The sequence below is a fragment of the Leopardus geoffroyi genome, chromosome A1 (genome assembly GCF_018350155.1).
Source record: "Leopardus geoffroyi isolate Oge1 chromosome A1, O.geoffroyi_Oge1_pat1.0, whole genome shotgun sequence".
NCBI classification, from domain to species: domain Eukaryota; kingdom Metazoa; phylum Chordata; class Mammalia; order Carnivora; family Felidae; genus Leopardus; species Leopardus geoffroyi.
The window spans coordinates 1,937,161-1,942,550 of NC_059326.1; the positions used below are offsets into that span (position 1 = coordinate 1,937,161).

A 5,390-nucleotide genomic window follows, 5' to 3' on the forward strand; every position below is an offset into this window, starting at 1 on the left:
CCCCTATTTTCATCTGTTGTATTTCTTAAATTCCACACGGGTGAAATCATACGGTATTTTTCTTTCTCTGCCTGACTTATTTCGCTTAGCATAATACACGCTAGCTCCACATACGTTGCTGCAAATGGCAAGATCTTATTTTGTTGGCGGCTCAGTAGTACTCCCGTGTGTATATAAACCACATCTTCTTTATCCATTCATCAGTTGATGGGCACTTGGGCTCTTTCCCTAATTTGGCTGTTGTCGGAAGTGCTGCTATAAACCTTGGGGTGCATGCCCCCTCTTCAAGTCTAGGTTTTTGTATCCTTTGGATATATACCTAGTCGTGCAATTGCTGGGTCATAGGGCAGTTCTCTCTTGAACTTTCCGAGGAGCCTCCACACTGTCTTCCGGGGTGGCTGCACCAGTCTGCATTCCACCAACGGCAGACCAGAGTGCCCCCAAGAATGCCCAAGTCCTGCCCCAGCGCTTGGGCACTTCTCCGGGACGGTGCGCGCTCCAACATCAGCATACTGTGCGCCAGGTGCCTGCACCTCCAAGCATCCTGCACGGGCTGGCGCACACGGGCCCTCCTTGGCCCTTCCTCCCGCAGCACACACGCATGTCCCAGGGGCCTCTGAACTGTGTCCTCCTCTTACCTGTCCCCACGCCGCCCCTGCGCCCCACCCCACGTGCTCCTCCGTCCCTCGTGCTCCTGTTACCGATCCGCCCCGGGACAGATATAAAGGCATAAAGCGCAAGGCTTTACGCTTTGTTCCTCTTCCCATAATTCTAAAGAGGAAGGGAACGCGTTCTTTTCACCAAGTCTCGACGGACGCTTCCGATCTCTTCCACTCCACTGCACCTCGGGCTGCCCCTCAAAAGTAACTACGTTCTGTGGGTGCGGAGAGGAGACCGAGGTTGCGCGGCCCTGCCCTGAAGCGAGCACGTGGCCCCAGTTTCAAGGGAAGGACAGTCAGGCATCCGGTCCTGTGTCTGACACTAGGAAGAGACGGCCGAGTGATGGAACGGCCGAGTGGGGCTGTGGTCTGACATCAGGAGAGGAGGAAGGAGCCGCCAGCTGGGAGACAGACGGGAGAGGCCGTGGGTTCCCTGGGCGGGCTGCCTCCCGCTGTGTGGGAAGACAGGTAAAGCGCCCACGAGGGCTACCCCCAAACGCAGGCTGGGATTGTGATAACCAACCTGTCTCCCTAGCTTTACTCTATGACCCAATTTGCATACCTGGGCCCTTCTTCAGGAGCCTCTGCTACAGAAGTTCGCAAAATCTTAAAGCTGTCCCACTGTGTGTCTCTGAACCGCTTACCACTGATTATTAACACTCGCAGACGGAGCGGCACGTCCGTCGACAAGACTTTGATGCCTTTATGTCACCCATCACCGTGCACCAAGAAGATCTTACATACAACTGAATTCTCCGGAAACACTCCAGAAGGCTTCAGTTAGGGCTGAACGTCTCACACGAAAGGCACGCTTCGCCAGCAGGGACGAAGTTTTCTCTTCGAGACGGCCGCGCGTGCTGGGATGGGAGCCGTCGTTCGAGGCGCGCTAGCTGCGACTCAAGATGCCTCCAGGGTCCCCGCGAGCTTCACGGCGACTGCTCCCTGCCACCTGCTGCAGACCCAACCTGTGCGGACTCGACCTGCCCCTTCCAGGCCTCCCCCCAACCTCCGCGTCCCGCACCCAGTCTAGAAGCTCTGTTTGTCTGCTTTACCCACACCAGGGTGGTGGACGCTCGGTGCTCTGAAGGCGAGAGCATTCCACCTTAGGCATCTCTCCCAAGAGGTTTCTCCTCTTACATTTTATCAACAAACTGCTGAGAACTGAAAATGGCTTCTAGCCACAACAAATTCTGGAAAGCGGGAATCTCCCACATCTTGTCCGCTGTGCAACGGGCTGTGGTGAGGCAGTTTAACAAGTGGCCAAGTGGGTGAGGTTGGGGGCACGTGGCCACACCGCTCTCCCGCTGCCCCAGCAGGATCTGGGGCGGCTCCACGCTGGGACCGTCCCACAGCGTCCGCTGGGATCGGCCAAGGCCTCCACTGCAGGTGCATTACCACCTGACATCGCTGGGATCGGCCAAGGCCTCCACTGCAGGTGCATTACCACCTGACATCCCCGCCACCTGGTCCAGATCCCGCCCCTCCCTCTGAGCCTCCTCCCCAGCAGCCCTGCCCAGGGACCGGCTCCCTGGCAACCAGCTTTGCTGTCCCTCAGCCCCAGACGCACGGGCTCTCGGTCCGGGGAAGGGGCTGTGGTCTGGCCAGGTGTGTGCCCCGCCTGCCTTTGCTCTCCTGACCTGGTCACCCTCAAATGGGTGCATTTTCTCCACCACTCACACTCACAGGTCCTCTGGGGAAGAGCTGTTGCAAACCTAGTCATGCTCCTGCAATTTCTGACTCATAACTCAGAGGAAGACGAAAGTTGGGTTCACATACTCTATATAGCTCGATTATTTTATGGGCATCGACACAAGACTGAGAGTAATTGAAATTCAGTGAAAAGTTATTATGTATGAAGGAAGGAATTTCCTACGGAAATCTTTCCCCCACCTCCTTCCTGGTAAGGAAGCATTTTTCAAACATTAGCAAAGCCATATCCCCAACATTTTAACATTCCAGCTATGAATTTTGGCTGAAAAACTAGAAATTCAGAACTCGGGCCTTGCTGGGTCTGTGTGGGCCTGTGTCTCAGTCCTTCCCATACCCACTATCGATTTAAGTTCAAAGTTAAAACGGAGGGAGAGAGGGTCTGGCCGTCGCTCACTGAAGGCCCCATCTCTGGCCGCCCGAGCACTGCTGTCCTGGGACTCCCACACCCGCTCTCTCCCCAAGTCCAACGGGCACTTGCTCAGCTTGCCAAGGAAGAAGACAGCACAGCCAGCTTTGAAACTGGGCGGTACTCCTCTTCTCCACCTTAAAAAGGAATGGGATCCAGCAGACTCGACTTCCTGAGAGAACAGCGGGAGAAAGACCCAGCAATGCTGGCAGGGTAGGTAGCCTTGGAAGAAGCGTGCCCGCAGGGGAGGGAAGGTGCCTGGGTGAGCAGGGAAGCGACAGCCGCTCCTGGGAGCGCCAGGAGGCAGCCCGGGAGGCCCACACACTGCAGCAGGGTCTGCTGTTGCCTCTCGTTCCCCGAACCAGATGCTTCCAAGAGTTCTTCTGGAAACAAAGCGGAACACAGTGTTTCAGCGCATCCGGCCGCCAGTCTGTCAAGCCTTAATCAGAAACACAGGCCTGGGGCGGGATGGATGTGAGTCACCAGCCAGCCCCGCGGACCGGCCTCCCACCTCCCGCCATTCTTTGCACGGTATGTACTTCCCAGAGAAGGAGGCACGCTCTCCGCGGGCTTAGGAGAGCTCCTGTGCGCGTGCGCTCCCACGACGGCTGGAAAGTCAGGCGCGGAACGAACGGAAGCAACCTTTAGATTAGAAAGGTGATGTGTGTACAAGAAAAGAAAATCGATGACCACCGCACATCCGTGTGACTCACAGAAACATCAGCCCCTGGTGGTGGCCTCTTAAAGGTCTGCTGGATGAAGCCACCGCACCTACAGCTTGTTTACACAGCAAGTGCCTCCGGGGAGGGTAACTGCTCAGCACGTTAGAGGGAAAAGAAACTCGGAGGTAGGGAACAAAGAATAAATTTAGCCTAAAATTAAACAAACATGAAAAAGCTGCAACCCAGCCAATGACGAAAGAGGGACGAATACAATAGCATTTGATAACCTGAGCTAGCACCAAGATAAAGCAAGCGATTATAAAGATAAACGGGCCAGTGAAATAGAAACCATAATTCTCCTGTGAGGTGAATGCTTGTTAACAAGTATCAAAAGTTAGGGGCGCCTGGGCGGTTCAGCCGGTTAAGCGTCTGACGTCGGCTCGGGTCATGATCTCCTGGTTGGAGGGTTCGAGCCCCGCGTCGGGCTCTGTGCTGACAGCTCGGAGCCTGGAGCCTGCTTTGGATTCTGTGTCTCCCTCTCTCTCTGCCCCTCCCCTGCTTGTGCTCTCTCTCTCTTAAAAATGAACATTAAAAAAAAAAATGAGGGGCGCCTGGGTGGCGCAGTCGGTTAGGCGTCCGACTTCGGCTCAGGTCACGATCTCGCGGTCCGTGAGTTCGAGCCCCGCATCAGGCTCTGGGCTGATGGCTCAGAGCCTGGAGCCTGTTTCCGATTCTGTGTCTCCCTCTCTCTCTGCCCCTCCCCCGTTCATGCTCTGTCTCTCTCTGTCCCAAAAAAAATGAATAAACGTTGAAAAAAAATTAAAAAAAAAATGAGAAAAAAGGTTTTGACTTCATTTTGTTTTATGTTGAAACGTTTTTGTTAAAGACAGGTCACAATAAGAGTATTTATTCATGCCTCTGCCATGTTCCATTGAAGTAAACCTGCCTGTATTATGTAGCTACATCATTGTGGGCAGATGACCAACTTCCTCAGATCCCAGTTGAGGCCGGCGAAAGAGCAAGATTTCACAAAGGAATCCCTCGGTTTTGAGGGATATTTGCTAAAATGCTAAAGATGTTTAGTTTTGCCACTTCGGACATAGGTGGAGAGAGGTATAACACACTCCTTGGAAACGTCACATAGCAAAACTCCCTTTGGTTTTCAAACACACACGACACACGGTGACCGTGTCCAGAAATAAGCACTGATAACCGCCTGTCGCCTGGACGCGCGGGCTGCAGCCCCCGGAGGAAGGCGAGCCCCTCGCCCTCCCCTCCGGTCGCGGCCGGCCGGGGACTTGCTCCAGTGGAATGAACCACCACCGAAAACCGTGCCAGTCCCGAGCCTCGCCCGGCCTTTAAGAGGCCGGGCTGCTTCCGTCTTGACTCCATGGCTCCCTGTGGAGCTGGAGAGAGCCCCGTCCAGCCTCAGTGGCTCCAGCTGTCCTGCCACAGCCCTGGAGTGTGGGTGGCGCCGTTTCGGACGCTCCAGCCTGAGCTGAGCCCCCAGCGGAAGGAGCTGCACTGAGCCCCGGGAGAAGCCACGTGGAGCAGAGGAACTGTCCAGCAGAGGCCAGCCAAGCCAGACGGTCGTCATAAGTACCACGTTATTACTTGTCGGGATGGTTTGTTACACGACAGTAAAAAACTGGGTCCCAGGCTGCTACTTCTGCAGCGTATAATCTGAGAAAGTATGTTCACCTATTCACCTTAAACTTTTTTTTTTTTTAATTTTTTTTTTCAACGTTTATTTATTTTTTTTGGGACAGAGAGAGACAGAGCATGAACGGGGGAGGGGCAGAGAGAGAGAGGGAGACACAGAATCGGAAACAGGCTCCAGGCTCTGAGCCATCGGCCCAGAGCCCGACGCGGGGCTCGAACTCACGGACCGCGAGATCGTGACCTGGCTGAAGTCGGACGCTTAACCAACTGCGCCACCCAGGCGCCCCTCAC

General features: G+C 54.9%; 1 protein-coding gene and 1 long non-coding RNA gene across 2 annotated transcripts in view; both read right to left on the minus strand.

The window, feature by feature from the left end:
• The window catches only part of LATS2 (large tumor suppressor kinase 2), a 77,823-nt gene that overhangs the window by 16,598 nt on the left and 55,835 nt on the right, over positions 1 to 5,390 (minus strand).
• Positions 334 to 5,390, minus strand: part of LOC123584941 — a 31,444-nt gene continuing 26,387 nt past the window's right edge. Inside the window, exons 2-3 of the long non-coding RNA XR_006705801.1 lie at positions 2,107 to 5,146; positions 334 to 2,057 (exon numbers count right to left, since the gene is read on the minus strand). This is a non-coding gene — a long non-coding RNA (uncharacterized LOC123584941). The remainder of the gene's footprint in view (positions 2,058 to 2,106; positions 5,147 to 5,390) is intronic.